This window comes from Dermacentor albipictus, chromosome 1, assembly GCF_038994185.2.
Source record: "Dermacentor albipictus isolate Rhodes 1998 colony chromosome 1, USDA_Dalb.pri_finalv2, whole genome shotgun sequence".
NCBI lineage: Eukaryota > Metazoa > Arthropoda > Arachnida > Ixodida > Ixodidae > Dermacentor > Dermacentor albipictus.
Window position 1 is genome coordinate 216,243,270 of NC_091821.1, and position 26,526 is coordinate 216,269,795.

Here is a 26,526-nt window from a genome sequence, read left to right on the forward strand (position 1 = left end):
ATTATATAAAACAGCACCGAGATAGCGTGTGCTTAGTCATGCGGAAAGAACGCTGAATATTATTTAAGATTTTGAATCAATGCCATTCATGGTATGCCATTCATGGTCAGTATGCCCCGAGAGGGCACGGCAGCGTTCATCGGAACATGTCACATTTTGCTTGGCTCGTTGTGCAGGTGCTTCTTCTTTTCCGGCCGCTGCCATGTTCTGCGCACCCGGCTTCCACAGAGCAGGCGCCGCGGAACCTTCAATTAAGAAATGCTTGGGACACTGCGACTTCTTCTGACAGTCATCTGGACTACGACAAGCCAATCAGCGTCTCACTGCACTGGAACCACAGGGCAGTGACGTCACCGGATCCCCCTATAAAGGCTGCAATCAACCCCCATGGGCTCAGAGGGCACGGCAGCGTTCATCGGAACATGTCACATTTTGCTTGGCTCGTTGTGCAGGTGCTTCTTCTTTTCCGGCCGCTGCCATGTTCTGCGCACCCGGCTTCCACAGAGCAGGCGCCGCGGAACCTTCAATTAAGAAATGCTTGGGAAACTGCGACTTCTTCTGACAGTCATCTGGACTACGACAAGCCAATCAGCGTCTCACTGCACTGGAACCACAGGGCAGTGACGTCACCGGATCCCCCTATAAAGGCTGCAATCAACCCCCATGGGCTCAGAGGGCACGGCAGCGTTCATCGGAACATGTCACATTTTGCTTGGCTCGTTGTGCAGGTGCTTCTTCTTTTCCGGCCGCTGCCATGTTCTGCGCACCCGGCTTCCACAGAGCAGGCGCCGCGGAACCTTCAATTAAGAAATGCTTGGGAAACTGCGACTTCTTCTGACAGTTATCTGGACTACGACAAGCCAATCAGCGTCTCACTGCACTGGAACCACAGGGCAGTGACGTCACCGGATCCCCCTATAAAGGCTGCAATCAACCCCCATGGGCTCAGAGGGCACGGCAGCGTTCATCGGAACATGTCACATTTTGCTTGGCTCGTTGTGCAGGTCAGTTTTCACAATTGATACCGTTGCATACGTACCAGTTGTTACGGTCTTGTGATGCTGCCGTGCCCTCGGACTTGCATAAGCATTCTTGATGATTGTTGGTCTGTGTTCTTACTTCTGTTATGTGGTGATGTGGAAACGAATCCCGGTCCTCGCGGTGATAATGAACCAACACCTAGCACAATCTTGGCAGAATTAAAGAGTCTGAAACTTGCCGATTCAAAGCGCGACGCTACTCTTACTGAAATTAACGAAAAGCTGTCCAAACTAGACGAAGTTCTCGCGATATCCAAGGCAAACGAAGAAAAGATACTTAAGCTCGAGGAAACAGTACAGCACACACAGAATGTTGTGGCTGCACAGGGAAAACAACTGATAGATTTTGAGGACCGCAGCCGTAGGAATAACTTAGTAGTCTTCGGAATAAAGGAAGATGCTAGTGAAACCCGGTCCGATCTTGAAAGAAAGCTTCTTCAAGACATTTGCAGGGACAAGCTAGGAGTGAATATTGATTCTCTGGAACGTATACACAGAATTGGCAAAGAACGCTATAATCAACCAAGGCCTGTTATTCTTCGGCTCTACAATTACAACGAAAAAATAGCCGTACTTACAAATGGCCACAAACTGAAAGATTCCGGAGTGTCAATATCTGAAGACTACTCGCAGGCAACTGAAAAAATAAGGAAACTGCTTTGGCAATCCTATAAGAGCGAAAAACGCCCCGGTGATAAAATAAAGCTCGTCTACAACAAACTGCACGTAAATGGTAACATTTATGCGTGGGACGAGCAGAACAACTGCAGGGTATTGCTGCGCAAAGCAGCCCACACGTCCCAAGATTGACGAACAGATACCACCGCACGCGTTGTGGAAAAATCACTTCGACTAATATGTTTGAATGCGCAAAGTTTGTGCAACAAGCAAGACCGGCTCGAACAGTTATTACTCTCCTATGATCCACACGTGGCGATTATATCTGAAACTTGGCTTCATGCCGACATTCCTGATAGCTGCGCCGTACCGCCTTCATACACATGCTACAGAAAGGACCGCACCACGAGGGGCGGCGGAATTGCCATTCTCGTTAAGGCTGGATTGTCTTCTGTCCTTTCGCCCGATGTTTCCACCTTTCATGAAAGCGTTTCCTGTAGGCTGATGTTCTCAGGTAACCAAATAACTATTGTTGGTATCTATAGGCCTCCTGGGGCGGGACCAGTATATCTACTGGAATTATATGATTACCTAGAAAAGTACTCACATCAGAATATTATAATTGCAGGTGACTTTAATCTTCCCCACATTGATTGGGGCACCATGAAGTTTAGTCCCCCCGATGCGCATAGTTCAGAAGTATTACTTGATATATTGTTAGCGTATAATCTAGTCCAGACTGTACACTCTCCTACACGCGTAACTAGTTCAGCTTCCTCAATTCTAGACCTTATTTTATGTTCCGCAGGCATAAAAAATTGCATTACTGAAGTTTACGAGGGCATTTCTGGTCACAAACTGGTCTACTTTAACTGCATGCTCCCTCGCCAACTGGGAACGTCCTCGCCAAAATTACAAACTGTAAAGCATTTTGACGCAGCAGACAACCCACGCATTATGCATTTTCTGCAAGATGCCCTCTTATCGTTTTGTGAGGACGACGTAAATGCGTTGTGGGCGAGGTTTAAATACCTCTGCGATTACTGCATAAGAAACTTTGTACCGGAAAAAGTAAAGAAACTAGGGAGAATAAACCCTTGGTTAACCCGAGAACTAATACAATTAAAACGGAAGATCAAGCGTTGCAGGAAGAAAAAGAATAAAAATGCGTCACTAATTACAGAATTAAACGCCTCCCTCAAGCTCGGACTGCAAAAAGCAAGAGACAGGTATTTTTCGGAGACACTTGGTCGTTTTGCAACGGAAAATCCTCGAAAATTCTGGCAGTACCTCTCGAATAAGGACAATAAAAAGTTAGACCAAGTAACGGTCGATGGGGAAGTTGTCACGGACAAAAAGGAAATGGCAGACAGGTTCAACCTCCATTTCCAAAGCGTATTTTCCAGACCTGATGCAAGGATTGATAACACGTCAGTTAGTGATGGCGCAAGCACCATTACCATCTCTTTGGAAGGTGTTACCGAACTTCTATTGCGATTGGATCCAAAAAAATCAGCCGGTCCTGATAACATTCCCGCAGCATTCTTAAAAAGGTATGCAGAAATTCTGGCCAGATTTCTTGTCGTAATCTTTCAAAAATCTGTAGAGTCAGGCGCCGTACCCCATGACTGGCGTGTTGCTCGTGTTGTACCCGTATTAAAGAAAGGAAATCCATCGGAAATCAATAATTACCGCCCTATATCTCTCACCTCTATTCCTTGCAAACTAATAGAGCATATTATACTCAAATACCTTAACAGCTTTTTAGACGCGAATAAAATAATTAGCAACAGGCAACATGGCTTCCGGCAACGTTTTTCCACTACTACACAACTAATTGATACCGTACATAATCTAACAAAAACTCTCGACAGTGGTGGTCAGGTAGATATAATTTTTATGGATTTCTCCAAGGCGTTTGATAGGGTTCCTCACTCCAAATTAATAACCAAAATGAAAGAAATGGGTATCCCTTCCTGTATCATCGCTTGGGTTATGTCATATTTACAAAATAGAAAACAATATGTGGAAATTGATGGCAACTGCTCCCGCTTTTTAGATGTTCACTCTGGTGTTCCTCAGGTCTCAGTCTTGGGGCCTGTTTTATTTAATATATATATTAACGACCTGTTAGGTATTCTGGAACTAAGCACGTCGGCCAGGTTATTCGCCGATGACTGCATTATCTTCAAAAGCATTCATTCTGTATCCGATCAACTTGTCCTAAATTCGAACTTACAGCTCCTTGCAGACTGGTGTAACAAGTGGGATATGACAATTAATTACGATAAAACCGTTTATTTATCTGCTACGAATAAGATCAACAAAATGAAATTTACGTATGGCATTGGGGACAACATAATTAGTCAAGTGGAAGAATACAGATACCTGGGCGTGACTTTAACATCTGATCTTAAATGGTCATCCCATATCTCCAACATCTGCTCCGCTGCAAGGAAAAAGCTAGGTTTCTTAAAATATAAATTAGGCAATTCTTCAAGCGCACTTAGACTTCAAGCTTACAAATCAATTGTTAGACCTACTCTTGAATACGCCAGCATAGTATGGGACCCACACACCGCAATCAACATAGATAAACTAGAAAAAATCCAGAGATTAGCAGTAAGGTTTATATATAACCGCTATAAGCGAAGGGACTCTCCGTCCGCCATGTTACATCAGGCAGCCCTTGAGCCATTGGCTGAAAGAAGAAAGGCTGCCCGGCTGCGCTTTTTTCACTCTTTGTATTTTCAAAAACTAGGCATTCAGCCACAGGATTACTTCGAAAGGGACACAACCAGACCCTCACGACACAAACATAGCCATAACATCAAGCCAATATTTGCCCGCACGAATTTCTTCAAACATTCACTTTTCCCTAAAACAATATCCGACTGGAATTCCCTGCCTCTTGACTCACCTCTCCTTTCTTCAACTTCTTGAGAGCCTGTATATAAGTATCTATGTGTATGGCTAGAAATGATGATTACTTATTAACTGTGCGTAGTGTGCTTTTTTGTCTATGTACCTGTGTTTGGGGCACGCACTCTCACAAATTGTATTTGCTTTGTAACCCTGTTTAGTTTTGTTATTATATTTTTTGTGTAAATCCCCATTGTTGCTGATCCTAAGGCATAGTGCTTACTAACAAATGTATGTACCCTCTCCTGCTTGGACCGATCCGGTCTGCAGTATTTTGTAAATAAAATAAATAAAATAAAAATAAATAAATAAATATGACCCTTAGGCATTATACGCACCTTATCCACAAAACGTGCCATAATACTTGTGAAAAGAAGGAAACACAAAAAATGAGATTTTTATTTAGAACAGAACATTTTTCAATAGTCTTCAGTGGTGTTTCAGATCAGGCACGTACCCAGGGGGGGGGCCGGGGGGGCCCGGGCCCCCCCCCCCGAAATCAAATGGCATGCCCCCCCCCCCCCCCCCCACCCACGCCACCACTCCTTGCACATTCCTAAAGCGCTGCCAGATCGATGTTGAGACTTGGCAGCTATTCACCGGTCAGCATTATGCTGCCTTTTTCACTCCTTTTGGATGGAGGTAGTTATCAGCATTTCTTGGGATGTGAACGCCAGTTTTCTCATAGATTCGGCGCCCGCGAGATTAACTCGAGATGCGTTTATTTGTCACCATCCATTCAACTGTCACGCGCATAGCTCTTGCTTTTGTTAGTTCAACCTTCTTTGTTTAGGCTCATCCTGGGACCAGGAAAGGGATGCCGCTGTTAGTCAGCTGGTCTGTACTCTCGTGGAACGAGTTGCGGGCGGAGAAAACTCCAATTGCGTTTAACTTTTCCTTTTGCTTCATTATTTCCTTGAATGACAGCTCGTCGCGACGCTGGCAGATTCCCGGAATCATATACACGTGATATGGGTTAGATAAGGTGGGAAATAAAATAATGTGAAACAGCATCCATCACGAAAACCTGCAATAACCCTCAAACCGATAATCAAGATGACTGTCGCCCGTTACCTCGTCTGGTTTTTCCCTAATTGTATAGCAATTTTCGTGCAAAATTGGCAACTGGAAACAGAAATCGCAAGGAGTTGAGAAATCAAGCGATCTACTAAGGGAGAGAGCCAAGGCAATAACCAAACTGCAAGGAAAAGCGAATTTAACAACAAATCTAACAAATATAACCGTTGCTTCATAAAATATTTATGAATCAACATCTTTTTATTTAAATAGGAATTAGAGAAAACGCCGTCGGAAGCGGAGAACAATTACGTGTTTTGAATGACGCTTCTACAGTTATCGGTCGAACCGCCTCACGTAGCCACTTCTCTATTGTGCTTATGTGGGTGTTTTTCTAACCTTTCGCGGTGGGCGCAGTAAGTCTACAATCGCAGTATCCTGCGCTCTACGCGGTTGTATGGGACTGGCGGCCACACAGCGGTACGCAACTTCCCAAATAACAACACGAGTCGTTTTCGCACTTGGAGCAGTAAACGAGGAATCCAAAAGAACTGTGATTGTTCCGCAAATATATATTTCGCTGTAATTCTTCCAGAGCTAATACAAAAAAATGGTACTATAGTCGGAGACAACTTAAGTCTACAGTGAAGCCTCACCCACGCCCTCATTACAACCAGCCACTGTTCCTCCACGAGGCTGCAAATAATCCGTACTTCAAACTTTTCCTGTTACCCAAATAAGGCGGTAACCACAAAAAAGTAAAATTATTAGCGCTTAATTTTACACGTTTTCCCTCGCCTATTACAGTGGAATGACGAAAGCCTAATTCTTTATTGAACTGAAATGCTTGCTTCGCTGCAACTATTTATTGTCAAGCTTCACTTCAGTTGGCAGTGAAGTTTCATGAGTAAACCGGCTCAGCAGTGAAAAGAACTGTACCGCAGACTTTTGAAGAGTGAAATATACTCAGACTCCGTACACTTTGTCCATGTCTGTTGCATACCTCATTGGTTCCGCCGATGGAAAAACTCTTCAAGAACAGCGGACGATCTGGAGCTGTCAAGCACGACGCCATATTGATAAGGCCCATGACGATGATTTTGTTTGCTTCTGTGATTAACTGGTGGAGTAATATTGCTACATGCGTGTAATATTTGTTTGAACGAGGCGCGTGGGTGCCATCACTCCAGAAAAGAGGAGGAAGAACGAACTGTGCTCGCGCTGTGAATCTAACCGGTCAGCGCTGCAAGCGTTGTTGTAAATATAACCTACAAATAGTTTCTCGTCTTACTGACTCGTCGTTCGCGTAAGAATATCTACAGAGGTTCTACAGCTACCTTAATTCTATACAAGAAAAGCAGGGAGATACCTATAGAGAATGGGGTGAGACAGGGAGACACAATTTCTCCAAAGTTATTCACTGCTTGCTTAGAAGAATTCAAGCTATTAAGCTGGGAAGGCTTAGGAGTAAAGATCGGCGGCGAATATCTCAGCAACCTTCGGTTTGCCGATGACATTGTTCTATTCAGCAACAATGCAGTCGAGTTACAGCAAATCATTGGAGACCTTAACAGAGAGAGTGTAAGAGTCGGGTTGAATATTAATATGCAGAAGATAAAGATAATGATAAATAGCCGGGCAAAGGAACAAGAGATCAGGATCACCAGTGGGCCTCTAGAGACTGTGAAGGAGCACGCTTACCTAGGTGAATTAATCACAGGGAACCCTGATTATGAGAAGGAAATTCACAGAAGAATAAAAATGGGTTCGATCGCATACGGCAGACATTGCCAGCTCCTGACTGGAAGCTTGCCATTATCATTGAAAAGTAAGATGTGCAATCAGTGCATTTTGCCAATGCTGACATATGGGGCAGAGATTCGGAGACTGACAAAGACGTTTGAGAGCAAGGACCACGCAAAGAGCGATGGAACGAAGATTGCTAGGCATAACATTAAGATACAGAAAGACAGTTGTTTGGATCAGAGAGAAAACGGGTATAGACGATATTCTAATTGACATCAAGAGGAAAAAATGGAGCTGGGCAGGTCATGTAATGCGCTGATTAGATAACGATTGGACAATTAGGGTTGCAGAATGGGTACCAAGAGAAGGAAAACGCAATCGAGGATGACAAAAGACTAGGTGGAGCGATGAAATTAGGAAATTCGCGGGCGCTAGTTAGAATCGGTTGGCGCAGGACAGGGGTAATTGGAGATCGCAGGGAGAGGCCTTCGTTCTGCAGTGGACTAAAAACAGGCTGATGATGATGATGATGACGACGACGCCGACGACAATGATGATGATGACGATGAAGGTGGTGGCCCCCCCCCCCCCCCCCGAAAAAAAATCCTGGGTACGTGCCTGTTTCAGATATTTATGCCAACTTCCCTGTCGTTGCTGAATAAAGGAAGTAAGTATGGAAACGTCCGTGCACTCTTTTTACACACGTTCATCTAGACGATCCTTTTCTGTATGTTTGCTGGTTCGATATGCTTGGCTCTTGACATACTTCCATTCCACATTCATGTTAAGGCCTTTATAGGTTAACTCTGCATAAGGAAACCGTTCGGACTGACTTCTCTCAAACAATTCAACACGCCACATATTGATGTCGCACATGCTGGGGAACAATGCGTCATAAGACACGATCGATCATCCGAATTTGGCGCTTCTCTAGTGCAGAAATGGGCATGAAACGGGACAATTCGGTGCTAGTCGCGTCACATAGCTGGTTTTATTCTGCGATCAGCGAGCAAAGACATGTTTTGCTTTATTTCCTTTCTCCACTACTCAGTATAATTTCTCATGAAGAATGAAAATAGTCATTTTCGGATGCGTTTATTGCTTCAATTTTCTACTTGCCGACTCATTGCCGTATCACAACCTTTCGTCTTGCCTTCAGGACGGCTCACTCCGTAGCATATGGCTTCTATTACTCCGCTTAGAAGGTTTGAACTTAATCAAAAGCTAAACGAAATGTCATCATCATATACGTTTGTTGATAACCAGAAGACTCCTGATTATCACACAGCGACGTACGCTTGCCTCCAGACATTAACGAATTGTTGCCCGTAACTTCGTGCACTTATACGCGACATTTGCATTAGCGCCTCCCGCTGGAGGCCCGACCAACTGCATTGTCACAACTTCATTGTCACTTCGGGTTTTTTAGTGACGCGACGGGCTGAATGTGTGAAGCCGCTATCGCATTTAAAATTGCATTTAGCCTTTTTCCTCCTTGCACCGGTTTGGGAAACGCTCTATTTCGATGGGGGATTTAGATCTTTGAACACCGGGGATTCATATGCTAGCTCAGAGGTTCAGTCCGCTGCGAGATGCATCACTGAATGCGCAGTAGACATCGGTTATTTCAAGGCAAAATCGAATTCTGTGCTTACGCCACGTTTTATGCATCGAAACGTGCTCACTACAAAGTGAACGTTTAGTATCGAATGTTTGTATAACAAAGTTTTCAGCAAGCGACATCGCAGAGGCTTCGGCGCAACATAGCAATGCGTCTGGCGTTTCCTCAGCCACGCATTGCACATGGGCGCACAAATGGCCAGCAGCCGCGCGAACAACACGGAGATTCCCGTGAAATGCGGAGCTGCCTGCACAAATGCACAAAACTGCCTTTCTAAATGACCTGCGCAGCGAGGAAAGAAGAGAGCAAAAAAAAAGAACAAAGAATTCAAGGACTGCGTGAGCAGGGGTCGGGAGAAAAACGGAGGTGGGCGCTCGGCGCGGCTGGGAGAAGGAAGGAGAGGAGAGGAACACACACACGCACACGCACACACACGCACACACACACACACGCACACACACACGCACACACACACACACAAACACACATCCCGTCTGCGTTCGTGCGTGCTTGCTTGCACGCACGCACGCACGCATGCAGACGGGATGTAGTGAGAGCAGCTCAACTCCTCGCAGCATTTACTTATCCTTTACATCGGCTATTCTCTGTACCATTTAAAAAAAAATTTCGCGATATCATGGTTGCTTGAAGGCGCTTTACAAGAACTGGTATATAACAAACATTTCCGACGGAGCCTGATGTAGAGCCCTTTTAGTCTATTACTGCTCCCAGGTGATCTGATTCGGGCTCAGCCTTGGTTAAAATCCCTGCCTTTCATTTATCAATTGCTATTTCTCTCTCTCTCTTCCACGTGATCTGAAAGATGCCTCCGATAACCCTGGAAAACTTTGGGAGAACTCCAATGCCACCTGAGGAACTGCTGCAAATTCATGGACAACGCTGAAGAAGCATGTATACAGCAGATAACGCGCGCTTCCACTGCAATTTGCAAGCAGGAGGTGCAGGACATTCCTGGTTTGCGCACCGTTCACAATGTGACCTTTAACTAGTTTTGCTTTGCTTCTGGCGCTTATACTGCAAAGCATTATTTGCCTCTTACCACGTATATTGCGGTAGGTTCTGCCTTGTCTACACTCGTTGAACCCGGGCCACTTAAAATTATTTGTGTGCACTGGTGAGATTTGAACCAGGGTCCCCCGGCTCAGTACTCCGATGCCCTAGCCATTAGGTCCCAGACGCGCTGCTAGGCCTGAGGGCATAACAAGCTTGCCACGTTCCTTCCCTCGGGCAAAATGGTTCTTGCCCGAAAGGGGTTGCGCGCGCGCCACGTTGCATAGCAACTACGTGTTTGTAAATTCGCGAGCACGGGCAGTGTCATGCATTTTTTCCTGGGAGCTAGGGCTTTGAGACGCGGCGTACCATTCCAACGCTTTTGGGATCAAGTCATTATAGCCATTGCATTGGCTGAAGTGGGTTAGGTTTTGATTTATGTTACATGTGACTATGTGACTGTTTGTCGCTGCCCCGTTTCAAAGGGGATGCCAATAAATCATCATCATCATCATCATCTTTACTACCTTTGGAATCGGCCCAGGTCGTTACCGAAGAGGTTGTAATGTTTCTCAGGCGGAATACAACAAATCTACTCATGCCATCATATTGTCGCTGTCGTAAGCATCCATCGTCGTGATGCGGTCGCCTTGCTGTGGTCGCACACATGCTCGCGTGACACACACAGTTGAGTGACTAACGCGGACATTTTTCGCAATCTGGTAACACTTTGCCTAAGCAAGACGATGTTAGATAGCCAGCTGCTTGCAAGATGCTTCGCATAACATTGATTCGCACAGTGCGTGGCATGTGGTTTTTTTACCACTTTCTTTACCTGCCCGATGGTATAACACAGCCCGCGCAAAGCAAAAAAAAATTGGAGGACGCTTAAGCTTCGCCTTCAAGAGTGGAACGCGATAGCGTTCCCGTCGACCCGCCAATGGGTGTAAGACAATGGGCTACAGGGCAGCCATCACTTACGAGGCGCCCCGCATCAGACGCGGTGAGCGTCGAGCCATATGGTCGAGCAACGCGGCGTTCGGCGCAGCAACGAAACGTGCGCCTGAGCAAGCGGAGCGAACCAAAGAACTCGGTATCCCGGAGGGGGAAATGATGCACGCCAGCCAAACGCCGTGATCGGCACGGGCAGAGAGATAGAGAGATAGTGATCTAAAGAATAATAATAATATTTGGGGTTTTACGTGCCAAAACCGCTTTCTGATTATGAGGCACGCCGTAGTGGAGGACTCCGGAAATTTCGACCACCTGGGGTTCTTTAACGTGCACCTGATCTAAAGAAAGGAAGGACGCTTGATTCTACAGAGGGAGCAAGGCGAAGCGTTGTCAGGGGAGAGAGTCCGAGCCGCGACAGCTCCAATGCGCGCGTGGCGCGCCATCTGTCGGGGCAGCGCCGTACATGGAGAGGAGGGGGTCTTCTGTGTTTGCCGCAAGATGGCTCTCCGTGTGCGGAAAGCGCAGAAGAAATGCAGCGAAACGCACTTCGCTACTCGTGTAATTGCGACTTCTGTAAGTTACATGTTCATAATTACCGATATACACCACAGTATAACTTTCCACGGCTCGTTTCGAAGGCAACACCGCATTCACTAGAGGCGCGTTTGTACCTTTTGGAAGCATCGAAATCGTGGCTGAGTGGTAGCGTCTCCGTCTCACACTCCGGAGACCCTGGTTCGATTCCCACCCAGCCCATCTTGGAAGTTGCTTTTTATTTATGGAGTGCCTGCCGTGATTTATCGCTCACGGTCAACGCCGCAAAACGGCGACGCCGACACCGACGCCGACGACACCGGCTTTTCTGCGACACGAGCTCCTTAACGCTATCGCGTTAATACGAACGTCAGTGGAACGAAGGAAGAGCGTGACGGCAGTGCACGTGCAACAACGCTGCTTACAGGCATCGCGTCTCGTATAACACGCTGGTAGGGTGCACATTTGGGGAACCGGCGCTGACCAGGAGGCGCTATTGCACTTTTAGTGTACGACTAAAATATGCTGACACAGTGCGGCAGAGAGGTCGCGAACATGGCGTATATCAACGTTTGCTTCAGCCCGACGCGTCCCACCGAGCTCTGTCCATGGCAATGTACGTAGTGAGGCGCGCATGCGTTCCTACGCTCTAGCAGGCTGGTGCCCAGTCGGCTCAAAAGATGGACATATGTGCCTCAAGATATGCGGGGAATTTGCTGACTCGAAACAGCAGCATATACTTCTGAAAACTGTTTTCTCGGCTCGTTATAGACTGTCTGTTGCGGCGCTGCTGTTGGCAGGCGGTTTCAGCGCTGGTTGTCCATTGGATTGGATTGGATAAACTTTATTAAAGGTCGTGCAGGACGCGCGTCAGCGCGCCGGCAGGATGCCGTCTCGTACTGTGCTTGAGAAACATTACAGCCTCATGGAAAGCCATCGGCGTTTTTCCAGCGCGAATATTATCAATTAGGAGTGGCAAACTGGGCTACTTGTATTATGTTACAAGGGTGTATCAAGCAGATCACTTTGGAGTTTTTCTCACACTTCGTACGCAAACCGAATCCATGTTTACACGGGCGGTTCGGTCTCGGAAAGTTCGATCGGCGTCACTGTTATACCATTTTGATCGGTCGTCATCAAGTTTAAGGCCTCACACGTCACGAGATCTAAGCGTTTCGAACTGACCGCTCTTCACGCTGCTGTGGAATACATTGAAGAACCACCTTGCAAATGGGCAATATTTTGTGACTGGAAAGCAGCCCTTCAATGTCTACGAAGTTTACGAGGTTGCGACGTGGAAATTATGACCAACTGATGTCCCAAATCAGCGGAATTTGTCATGGTGTTTATGAATGAGGAGATGTATAATATTTCAGTGGCTGCCGGGATGTTGTGGCATCGTTGGTAATCACTTCCCCGGTGACACTGCCCAACGTGGCCAGGCTGCAGCATCGACACTCCTTATACGTTTATCGAGGGTAGACGCTGCAAGATAGCTTCGGAATCTCGCGCGTACCATCTCGTTGAGTCACTGGAATACATGTACTACATCGCAGAACTCTGACTGTCTATTACACAGTCTCGACCCATGAATAAAACTGCAATTACCAACAAACCTTTCTCGACGTGACACAACACTACTGTGTTAGCTGTAGGTAGGAGCAGCCATCACGAACTCTTGCAACTATCGCATTGGAATGGTGGGCTCGCCCATGTCCGCTAAGTGCAAGTGTGAAGAGACCATCAATCATCCTCTGTGCCACGGTTCTCACTTCGATAAACAACACTATACTCTCCGGTGTGCCTTGAATAGACAGGACGACAGGTCATTTACAGAAACGAAAGTCTTGGTAGTCTGGCCTCACAGCTCTTCAGACCACACATGCCGGTTGTTTCACGTAACTTGAACCAAGGATTTAAAAAAAGCGGTTAGCCGCAGCTGAATGAAACCACGATATATGGTTTGCCGTGATGCGGCGCTCCATATAGTATATTTTTTATATTCTGCTTAATTAGTTACTTAACTAAGATGAATTATGCAAAATAACTAATATTCACTTTAGGGCCAAGTGCTTTTCGTTACGTTGTAGAGGGGATTCGGAAAGAACCGATCCAATTTTTTGTGGCAACGTACATGCTGCGTGGTTACTTTTTTTCGACGTTTAAAGAAAGCCAGTGAAATATGAAATAAAAGCACTTGACTGGGCTCATACGCTATTGGCCTCGAGCTCCACCACTGGAAAAGCTGGCGCCACCGTCGGCGTGACGTGCTAGGAGGGATCACGTGGACATAGCGGCCGCGTCGGCTGCTTCGGGCGCGAGCGAGCTGAAAACGAGCTTAAATTCCCTTGTACGCTGCGGTTTTCATTTAGAGGCGAAATTTTCCCGCTTCGAGTGTCTCCTTTACAACGCTTGAAAGCACTACAATAGGTAATGGCTGCCTTTGAAGGCGCGCGACATGGTAGGTTACTGCTCGGTGCCGCAGGGCCGGACGCACGTAACGGAGGCCGGTGTCAGCTTTATTCGCACGTAGCCGCAGGACACGAAGCTGTGTGAAGCTTGGCTCGCAAAACATAAAACCGGCAAACAGTCATCGGCTACAACTCGGGTATGCAGCAAGCAAAGACGCGAGGAAGATTTCTGCTACGGCGCCCGGTCTGCGATGTTTTGAAAACGCGCACTGAGACGCTCGCCCGAGTCCGCTGCCCGACTAATGTCATGACGGTTTAGTCTATGAACTTGTCGATACTACAGATACTGGCAAGTTCAGTGGAGTGGAAAGGCAGCGGTACGAAGCACATTTAAAGAAAGCATGGCATATGGTCATGTTTGTGTTATGAATTAATGCACTGGATTACAAAAAAGGAGCAGCGGGAAATTGCGCGCTGAGAACGCCGATAAACATACAGTGCGACGCAACTCGAGAAATCGTATTGAAAGGTCAAAGAATTTAGAAAAAAAAGATTGAATCGTCACGACGGCACATCACAGTCCCGTAGGCGTCGAAGTCTGTACAATGAAATTATTTTTGAACAGCTCTGATAGCGCCCACGCAACAATGGTTGCTTGTATACTGTCAAGTGCTCATATTCTGCGGCCTTAGGCTCATGGCACGGTGCGAAAATGGGCGCGCGGAGTAAGCGAAACAGTGCGCGGACAAGCATGCAGACGCGCAGTCGGTCGCTGTGAATCTGCGCGATCACGGCATTGAGGCTTCATTCTATTACGCTCGATTTAGTTATACAAACACTATAAGAACATATTTCACATATTTCCCGCAAGAAGCCGGTTCGGGAGACTCCATCGCGGCGACCGCGCGCAGTGGCGTTCACTGTACGTATTCGGTAAAGAGATAGCGTCTGTAAACGATTGTGTGCTTTCAGTTTGCCCAAGATTATTATTTAGACAGTAAAAAACTTCTCTCGTTTCAAAAGTACTTACAGAAATGTCCGGGAGAGCTCGCGCGCGGTGTTTTCAGTGAGCGCTGACAGCAAAACCTATGAGGAGCGCGCCACGTGATCCCTCATACTACGCCAGCGAGGCGCTTCCGATAGAGGGCGACTCCGTAACTCCTCGCCGCCAATAGTATGGCAGCGCTCTCAACCACGCACGTGCGAAAGAACCGTTCGCGCGGACCGCGGCTCTAGGCATCGGCTTCACGGCGCGTCAGCATCTTTGGCGGTGGCGCAGGGAAAGGAAGCGCCGTCGTCCCTGATAAGCGATAGCCTCGACGCACGGTTGAGCGCGCTGCAATGCGATAGCGCAGTCACGTGGCTTTATTTCATATTTCGCGGGCTTTCTTGAAACGCGGAAAAAAAAATCACCACGTAACATGTACGTGGCCACGAAGAATCGCATTTGTATTTTATGAACCCCCTCTACAACACAGCGAAACGAACTTGGCCCGAAAGTGAACATTAAAAATTCTGCATAATTCATCCTAATTAATTAATTTAGCGGAATGTAAAAAAATACTCTAAGGAGTGCCACATGAAGGCAAACCATATGCCATTAGTTTCATTCAGTTGTGGCTAACCAGTTTTTTTTTTAATTCCTTGGTTAAAGTCACGTGAAACACCCGGCATCTTCACACATGTGCCACGAGATGATTGCGCTGCGGCGGCCTCAGATGGCGCGACGTGTCACGAGGCAAACGCGAAAGCATCCCTGTTGCGCACACGCCTCATATATGACGTGTTTCGGCGATTGCAATGCGGTGCATCGATACATTGCTTCAATGTTAATCGCAGTAACGTCGACAATCATTTTGAAATAGGTCCTACCGAATTTTGTACTTCGCTCCAGCAACTGACCTAAAATGTGGATTCAGACATATTTTTGATACTCAACTGATGTCCACTGTTTGATTTATATAAAACTAATGGCAATGTTCCGCACATTATCGCAGGTTAACGTGACGTAATTCGAATACTCCGTCACGTCTAAACCAGAGTTTATGGCTAAGAAACAAAAATTCAGCGACGATCGCGATACTCCCTATTGCAAAATTTGAGCGCAGCTCTATACGCGCTTTCATTTCGCGATATATTCGCTGGCGCGGACAATCTGCCTCGTGCGGCACGTTGCGAACGGCATGAAGTGTCGCGCGACTGCCTCGCTAATTGGCGGATTGCGAGAGGCAGCGCATGAGTGGCGCGTGGGCGCGATTAACAGCAGCCGCATGCCGCGCTTTGTTTCCACATATGGCATCGGTGGCGTCATCAGTGAAAAGACGACGCGCTGTACTCTGGCGCCATCTCGTAGCCATCGTCGCCGCAGAGCCCGGCTTGCGCAGCGCTACGCTTTTCTTCTCACGCTTTCGCCGTATCCTCCTCCTCGTCTTTCCGCCTCATGGTTACGCTGCACCCTCCTCATCCGTTTTCCTCCTCGCGTTCTTTTCGCTATCGCCGTTTTCATAGGCGGAAAGTTTTCATTTGTCTGGGGGGGGGGGGCGGGGGGGGGCGGAGGGCGAGCAGCTTTCCAAACCCCAGATATATATCTATTTATTTCACTTGACCTTGAAGAATTGCTCGCCGCAGTGACGGCGCTATATGAGTGCATGCAAGACCTCACAGCAGGAGACAGTTCAATTTCACAGCCTGAGGCCTCTCCCACCACCAAGAATATGGCGTGTCTCGGTGGTGTAATCTTCCTTCGTGCAATTGTCGCATACTTGGCTATCACTAATACTGCTTCGCCTTTCCGGCGAAAGTGCAGCCTCACTCTGTCTTTTTTTTTTTCTTTTTCTGTGAGTCCGAGCATAAGCGCTCAAATAAGCTGATAAAGCAGCGCCCTCAAGTTAGCTGACTGAGAGCAACTGCATTGCCTGTCGCGAACCCGAAGAGACAGCGCGCCACCTTGATAATGGTACGGTAGGAGCACCAACAGCAGGTTTCGCGGCTTTGCAGTTATTCCTTCTACTATACGTCACACTTATTACCCGTCCCTCAAGGCCCACTGATCACATTCATAACAAAAGCCCCTTGATAACGCGGTCGAAGCGCCGCTCTGACCGCGCACGAAACGCGAAAAGCAATGTAATTAGCATAGCATGTTTCTAAATCCTGGCTTTGCCCGCACCGCATCGACAGAGTGCGCGCGCAGCTATATTTCGCACTAGAACTTTGTTTTCGACCAAAGCCAAATTAAAGTGACGATTTTAGTTTTCATGAGAGTGTATACGTGCTGCGAAAACAGGTTCATGTCAAAAAAGAAAAGCGAAATAAACAGATCGGGAAGCGACCCACGTGTTAAGAAAAGGCAAAAACGATGCGTCCAAGTAAATAACCGCTTCTAAATGATCCTAATTGGCGCTTGGGACGCCTGCAGAAAAAAAAAAGCATCACATTCCAGTACGCTTTTGTTATCTATGAATTCGTAAGCGCCGTTGAACACCAGCTGCTGCCTAGAGGACGTCTACGCCGTCCCGATGCTGCAGCCCGGGCACAAGAACAGGCTCGTGCAGCCGAGCGCAAGCAGCAACTGCTTACCAGGGATCCGGCAGCCTACTAAGCCGTCGTTTAATGAACCGTCGGGGTTAACCCAGTGATAAACACCGGGGCCGCACGTTTCAGCTTCGCTGGTTAACCATCTGTACGGAGTTCTTGGGCGGTGATTTTTTTTTTCTCGTTATTTTCTTCATTTCGTACTGGATAACTCAGAAGGAGCCTGTTCGAGGGCGCTGCTTTATGATGTGGGTTGGAGCCCCGTGCAGTAACTCTAATGCGGGTGGGAGCGCAGTCACGTGGTATTCGTCATATTTCACAGGGTTTTATCTATCAGTCGGAAAAAAATTATTACGCAATTACCACGTCACTGAAGATACTGCAGTTAGATGTCCCTTGGTTGTGCCTACAAATGCTCATTGACACTTCGATAATTATGATAGTACGTCTCGAGTTAGATAATTAATTACAATTATCTAATGAAATCTCAGTAACCACAAAATTGCTGACAGGTACTCCACTGTGCTGGAAACAATATTCATTAAATTTTCTTCGAGTAAGCGTTCCTTTTCTTGTTTAAAATCTTGGTCCATGATAGTCAATTGGGACACCCTGTATATATTTATGACCTCTGCATGCGAGTGACGATGTTTCCATCCCTAATAAGTATTGTAAAGTATTAGGAGTGTTTTTTTTAATGAGTCGTTAGCTTTGCTTACTTGAAAGAGAAGTGCTACTGAGACACATACCATTCAGGTGCATTTTACACGCCGTTGATGGAAGACTGCCGAAGGAGTCACTAAAGACTACAGGCTTTTTCTCAGGGTCAAAAAAGCTCGCAAAGCGTTTTGAAGCGAGGTTAACATAACGCAACATATTCATTCTCTAGGCGTAGTCTATTACTACCTTTAAAATAATTATGAATTGCCTACCTCCTTCTCTTTATATATAGTAAACTTTGTCCTGTCTATATATTTAAATATATTGTATATGTGCATGGTGTTTACAGTGGAAATTTAAAACAATGTTGAAGTGAAAAAATACGGATGAGGCAACCGCCACTGGTACTTCTCCTGTGCTTGCTCTCCTATTGCCCGGATTTGTAGAAATGAAGTAAAGTATGAATTAGAATCAGTGCACGTCCGCGCGAACAAAGATGCAGTAAGCTAGCCACAATAATATTTTGAGTGAAAAGGTCGAGGGAAGTCAGAAGACAGACCTTAAATGATGTGGGTAACAAAAACTCTGGCAATGACACGTTAGGGGGGGGGGGGGTTAGGCTTCGGCATCGCCCCCCCCCCCGCCCCGGAAAACTACGGAGGGGCCTGGGGCCCCGGAGCCCTCCCCGTAGTTAGGCGCCCATGGCCGTCTTTCATCGCCCGCTGTGCTCCGCGTTCGCTCTATCATCATTTTCCGTGCTCGTTCACTCGGTAACGAGGGACACCGACGCCGACGCTCGCCGCTGGAACGGGCGCATACGAGCTGCGCTCTCAAAAATTGGGAGATCTGTGCAACTTTGCGCAGTTTCATGCATCGTAGAAATAGCTAACTGCTGCCAGTATTGCTTATATAACTTCTTTCGCCCCGTTGCTGAGACAACTGCCCCGTGCAACGCGGCACGCGTCTCGGCGAGTGGCGAGGGATGCGCTGCATTTTCTTCGCCTTCAGCAAAGAGGGCGCAGAGTCTCTAATCACGGGCACAAATAAAGTAGCCAGGATCGGTGCCAAGTTCGGCAGAGATTTCTCTTCATTGTAAAATATAAAAGTGCGCGCGGCTAAAGTCATGCAACAGGGAACCTGAAAAGCGCCACTGCATTGGGGTGTACCGGACGAAAGGCTTTGCAGACAGAGTTTCGCTTAGATATTTAGAAAGCGGGAGCAAAAAGTAACTGAGAGGACTCGAAAGGGGATCAAGTCGCGCGCTCGGCTGCATGACAGCGCACCCTTTGCCCGCGCAAAGCGCAAGAAGGAATGATTGGTGCGAAAGCCGAGAGAGCTCGTGCGCGCGGCGGAGGCGCCGAGGCGCAGACACCGGAGCGCGCGGCGGCCCTTTCGACCATGGATTTCCGATGCGCCCGAAGCCAGCGTTGCCAAATCGATGCGAGCACCCCCCCCCCCCCCCCTCTTCCCCCCTCTCCCTACAACCGAACCCTTCCAGCTGGCTCTCCAGCACCGCTCCCCCCGCTCCGTTATCGCACTTCCTGTTGCTTCGAAAAATTGTTGCGCGTGCCTGCGAAATAATTCGGCCGCGCTGGCGGAGTCAATGAAACGCCGAGGTCCGCGGCTGCGCTGGGGCCCCTCGTGGGCGCCTCGTCCGCGCTGTTGGTAATTGCGCCCGGACGCCCGTGGTCCGAGGAAGGCTAGTCGATGCGGCCCGCCAAGGACTGGCCCGGGCTTCCACTTTGCCGCCCGAGGCTCGGCGTGTACACGGTGGCGGGAAACCGGGCGCCGGCTCTCTCTTAATCAGCGTCGGTGGCTCCCGGCCACCCGCACTCGGTTTTTGGCCTGGGCCACTCACGTGCCCAAGCTCCCAGGGAGCGCCTGGAGGACGGCGCACATTAGGGGGGCCCGAAGGGAAGCACGAAAAAGGAATCCGTTTGTTCCAGAATTCACACGTGCGAGTAATGCATTAATGCAACGTCTAATTCTTCGGTTCGTCGGCGTGGGCTGCGTTTACGAAAACATAAATGAGTATTCGTGCGAAAAATGTGTCGACATGCACGTGAAGAGCATCACTGACGACCAGCTAATAACGATATTAGCAAAGTAATTTGGTTTGCAGCCTCATAAATATAGTACTGACCACGTTGGTCCACGTTGGAAAGAAATCAAGGTAAACTTAACATTATTCGGAACGCGTTCCTGTTATATACCCTTTATTTGGGAAATTCTACAACCGCAATAGAAGTTGAAGGAGAGAAAAAAGAAAGCAGAGAGAAAACAATGTGTTCATGCTCGCGAAGACACTGGCAATGGAAGTCTATAAGCCACTCATCCAGCGCCTTTAGAAAGCACAGCAACATCATCGAAGCAAAATCGGCAGATATATGCTTGCACGCAGCGATACTGTACTTAAGCATTCCCTCCAAGTGGCTAAAGCGCTGTAGCTAAAGTATAAATTTTAGTCCACGGCAATATTTTCTGACCCGCCCTGGTTGCTTAGTGTCTATGGTGCTGGGCTGCTAAGCACGAGGTCGCGGTATCGAATTCTGGCCTTGGCGGCAGAATTTAGCTGGCGGCGAAATGCGAAAACACCGGGTGTACTCAGATTCAGGTGCATGTTAAAGAACCCCAGGTGGTCAAAATTTCCGGAGTCGGCGTGCCTCATAATCAGAAATTTGTTTTGGCACATAAAAAACCCCACAATTCTTTTGGGGAATATTTTCTGGAAATCCTTTTTGTTTCTTCTCATTCTTCTTTCATTATCGTCCATTGCTTCGAGCAGCCGATCCGATCAATAACGGAGGCGCGGTGATGACCGAGCCAGTGGCCAAAAGCCAGAAGGGGCAGCATGCGATAACTCTCGTTTGCCGTGCTTTGGGCACACCTGAAAGAACGCCGGGTGGTCAGAATTAATCCAGAGCCCTCCATTACGCGGTGCCTCATGGCCCGCTGTGCAGTTTTGGTACGTTGAATAGATAAGGAGAGAAAAGAAAAATAATAGTGTAGGGTAGCCAACCGGGCACGTCCTTGGATAACCTCCCTACCTTTCCATCTTTGTTTCTCTCTCTTTCTCTCTCTCTCTCTCTCTCTCTCTCAGTACGTTGAACTCCATCATTAAATTTTTTTTTTCAGAAAGAAAGCACAGATGAGATTGGGTCATAGGAAAATATGGCCCCTGTTTATGGCTTTCTTTGTTGGTATCAATAGGGAGTGATTGCACGAGAGATCAACACGGGTCAAAAAAATCATGTTTTAAATTCCTTTGAATATTTAATATTTCATGCGTATAATCCCTCGGTAGCTCGAAAGCAAATGTGTCTTCTTAGCCAAATGAGTATTTCAGTAGCGAAAAAATAACGAAATTCTTCAATGTGGAGGCGCCTATTTCATGCACAAGGCATTCTCGCAAATTCGCAACTATGTGAAATACAATCTATTACAGCTACAAAGAATATATTTTTGTCTGTAAAACGTAGACGTAAGGAAGGGTCAGCTAGCACTGTTTGAGGCTTCCGTACACAACGGCAGTGCTTTAGAAGAACTGTTTAATTTGCTACAATTTTCAAAAGTTGCTATATTTACGATTCTTTGTCAACTAAACCAATCTATGTAGTCTATTGAAATTTGGTGGAATGTGAGACCTTAACCTATTCAACAATTGTGCTGAATATTGTTGCTGTATCACAAATTACCATTTTTTCAATTCGCCTCAAATGTGAAGTTTTGACGAAAATGAACGTTACTTAAAAATCAAAATAAAAAGAACCATCGTAAATATTTCGCAAAATCTCGTAAACAGCTGTTCACAGGCATCTGAAAAAGAAAATTAAAAAACATGTTGGGTTATTTTGTTTGTAATGACAATATAGGTGGTAGAAATGAGTGCTTCGCCAGAATGCAGCAAGGTGCTAAGAAAAAGGGACATCGGGGTAAAAAGAACGTGCGTAAAGCTCTGACCTGCCTAAACATGACCATGATTGCGATAGAAAGGCAGTTTTGCTAGTTTTAGGCAGCTGGCCGCTGGAACTACATGCCAGCTAGCCCTCAGCTAACCAACACCAACGCCACTCCCACCATCATACCTTGGGTTATATAATGACGTTTAGAATGACCAGTACGACATTTTTAGAGGCATTTACCTGCCGTACATTCTGTTACCTGTGTGCATTCACAAAGAGTTAACCATTAATTCTGTAGCACACAAAAATACGAACCTTTATTAACAGAAGAAACAAATTACCTACGCTGCAAGCTGCGCACACATGCTGTTAAATAAAATGAGCCGTGTAAAGGTTATGTAAAGGGTATTTCCTGCTTGGGCCAAGCAATGGCCCGCAGTATTCTGAAATAAATAAATAAATAAATGTTGACGCTTCTGTGTTGGCATTAAAGCGAGTGAGTATTGTAATAAACGCACTTTCATGCATACGCATAAATCATAAGGCTAAAACTGCCTTTCTGTCGCAATCTTGTTCCTTTTTAGACAAGCCAGAGCCGTATGCACGTTCTTTTTGCCCCAATGTCCCTTTTTCTTAGCACCTTGCTGCATTCTGGCGAAGCTCTCATTTATACCACCCTTATTGTCACCACAAACAAAATAACACAACATGTTTTTTAATATTCTTTTTCAGGTGCCTGCGAAGAGCTGTTTACGAGATTTTGAGAAATATTTACGATGGTTCTTTTTATTTTGATTTTTAAATAACGTTCATTTACGTCAAAACTTCACATTTGAGGCGAATTGCAAAAATGGTAACTTGTGATACAGCAAAAATATACAGCACAGTTGTGGAATAGATTACGGTCTCACAGTGCAGGAAATTTCAAAAGGCCACATGGATTGCTTTGGTTGATAAATATATCGTAAATATAGCAACTTTTGAAAATTGTACCAAATTAAGCAGTTATTCTAAAACACTTCCATTTTGCACGGAAGCCTCAAACAGTGCTAACTGACCTTCTTTACGTCTACGTTTTTCCGACAAAAATATATTCTTTGTAGCTGTAATATATTGTATTTCACATTGTTGTGAATTTTCGAGAATAGCTTGTGTATGAAATAGGCGCCTCCCCACTGAAGAATTTCGCAATTTTTTTTCATCGTAAAACATTCATTTGGCAAAGAAGCTACATTCACTTTCGTGCTACCGAGTGATTTATGCGCACGAAACATAAAATATTCAATGGAATCTGTATTAGCGGCGAAGCATGTGTAAGCCTTCCCTCTATTTCTCTCCTTCCGAAGGAGATTGCCTTCCTATCGTATTAATTGCAATTTTCGCCCCTGCGCATGCTGAATTCTGTTGATTCTGGGCTTTGATATAGCGGCGGAGTATGTATATATATGCTGACTGAAAGAATAAAGACTTTTGGTTGTTAGTAAGCGCTGTTGCCTGTGTCCCTCTCCTCGTCCTTTTGTTTATCACTGTTTACTGCTCGTAATCATGAGCCAACCAGCCCAAATGCGTACACTTCTAAAATCTGAATTTTCTTATCCGTGCTGATCTCTGGTGGAATCAACGTCGGCTGAACGAAGTTGCTATAAGTAGTGCCAGCTCACAAATAAATTGCACATAGATGGGCGTCTCTTAGCCAGTCGCCCTTGTAGAAAGAAAATGAAAATCTTAATTTGCCAACTACTAAACGCTGTTGAATCTATATAAGTTGTCTACGCAAAACATGAGAAATTGTGAGCTTGAATTCCTCCCCGTTTTTCATCATTCTGGCATGGTAGATAGATTTAAGTAGCTTGAGCGGGCACAACCACGCAATCGCCAACTTCCCTTCCTAATTAAGTGCGCATTCACTTACAGCTGAAGGTTGCATACTTTATTTTTCTCGCATACTTGATGATATCTGAAAATTTATGAAAGAGCACACGTTATTAGGCACTTTATCTAGGTCAGCGCATACGCGAAGTGATAAAATATATATTTTACATCCCCCCACCCCCCCAAGAAAAGAGAGCACAGAAGCAACAAAAAATAAGCAAACTCAACCCTTTAAACCTCCCACAGAGGGACAGCCCCTATTTACACCAGAATTCATAAAAATAAAACACTCTACACCAATAAAGCTGTCAATAATATCAGTGCTCGCAGTGTCACTGCTGCGCTCGAACTGTATTAATGAAACTAGCGTGTACATCTCTGATATTATCCCCACGGCTTCCCGATAGATCAGAATAATACGGGGGAAGAATTAAACCCGGAGAATCAACCGCGAAGGTTGGCCATGCAAGGCGTCTCGTAGCCCCTCTCGCCGCGCAGGGCCGTGATTAGAGAAATTCAATATTTCGTACGCGACCGCGCTGCATGACGCACGCCGCGCGCGAGACAACTGCCCGACCGCCGGCTCGCGTGCCCGGTGGAGCGCGCACCCCAGCTGGCGACTTATCGCGGATTTGGATAATGCGGCCGTCGCGGCGCCGCCCGCCGCTACGCGTCGCGCGCAAACAGCGTCATCTGCCTGCGCGGCCCCGAGAGAAGCCCGCGTAGCACGTCGCGCGCCTGCCGCGCGGCTCTTCGCTCCTAGTTAGGTCTAATGAAATCTTTCACAGCGAGCCGACTATTTCCGCGCCCGCGTGCAACAAATGGCTGTCGGGCGGAAACAGCCGCCGTTCCCCGGCTGCACGGGACGGGAACGGATCTGACCCGCCATTGCCCAAGCGGGCTACTATCTCTCCCGCTGGCTCACCCTCCTCGCTAATCGCCGTCGGCTGCCTAATGAGTCCGATAGCCGGAAGGACGTTGCTGCCGCGGACGCCTTATGGCTCTCGCTTTGGTTTTTCTTTTCTCTGTTCTTTTTACCTCCTCCGCTCCCGCCTCCTCCCACTCGAGTATAGCGAGTTGCATTACGCGCTTCCCTCCACCGGCGCGAGGGGCCTGCGAGGAACGCGCGCTATACTATACGCGGCCAAGTCGGCGCAGCTTCTTGATTGCGGCCCATTGTAGCGTTGCCGTCCGTCCGCAAGCGCCGCCACCGGCGGTCAATGGAACGGAACACGAAGCGACCGCGAGCCGCCTCGTTTTCTTGACAGCGCGAATGACGAGTGGTTTCCGACGTCCGTCCTGACTGGCGGCGGCCCAACTCGGACGCGAAACATCGTCGCGTCGCCTTCAAGCCGCCGGGCGGGGCCGATAGATTAGAGGGACGGGGAGATGTGTTGCGCCGGCTGCGCGGACACGCATCGCCGGCGAGCCGGGTCTCGACAGCGTGCCCGACGGACGTGGCTGCGGTGGGCCGCCGGAGAAGGCTTTCCCCCGCCGGAGTCTTGCGCTGTCTGGCTGGTGCGGCTGTGAGTGATGCGCCGGACGCTTGATGCGCGCGCAGATACGCCTCCGAGAGTTGGACAGAAAGCGGAGATTTGCCCGGCGAAAGCCAAGTTCTACACAGTGTGTAATATAAACGGCCACTTAAAGCAGTGTCTCTTCTTTCGGAGGACTATTGCGCCAGTGCCGACTAAACGAATCGACATAACGAGGAAGCACGTCAGAAAATTTTTTTCTTTGCTTTTCCTACAAAGTACCGAAAGGCCTATCATCAAAGGTGTTCTTTAAAAGGGTATGCTGCAGGCGACATCGATGAACTTGTGATACAAAGCAACATGCACTCTTTGTGTACGCTTTCACAGCAGCTTAGACTAGCTAATAATCGAGGTGAGTAGGTGCAAGCAGAATGGCTCGAATCAAACGCGGCTGACACGCGCATTCGCGAGACGACTGCTGCGGTAACGGCACGGTCGGCATTGCGCGCAGGGCTCTCGCCGATTGAGACGGCCAAATGAAGCGTCGTCCATCGCGTCGAGGCGCAAGGCGCTCTCCGCGCTGCTCTTTGTCCGCGCGGCGGCGGGCTTCCCACCATCCTTCGGAGCCTCCCTCCGCACGTTCTTGTTCTTATCGGCGTAATGAGCCGATTCTTTTTCGGCCGGTCCGCTCTTTCGCGAAGAGCCCACGGCTCCGCGGACGGCCATTTAAGTCGCACCTAATGGACGGGAGCCAGGAATGCTTCCATTACGCCCCGTGACCGTAAATGTTATCATAATTCTTAAAAGCGGCTCCGAGGAGTCAGCGTGGCACCTCGGAGCCGAAAGCGTGTTGCGCGCTCCGCCGGCTCGCCTCTTTTCCTCCTCCGCTTCCGCGCGGCTTTCGCTGTCGATGGTCGCGGAGCGGTGGCGGGGCTGCTGAATACCTGACAAAATTAATCAGGCACCGAGAATTAATTAATACGGATAATTAATGTGGATTCCCCAGCCCGGAAAATGTACTCCGACCACACGAGTCGCGATGGGCGCCGCTCAGCGCGATGCGGCTTCAGCGAGCAACCGTGGATGCGCGTGCCCGACGGCTAGCTCCAAGGCGCGCAGGGGGGAAGGAGGAGGGTCTCGTTGCCGTTTAACTCGCTTCAGTGTAATTAAAACGGGCGGCCTTCGGCACTCCTTTCATCTTCAACACTT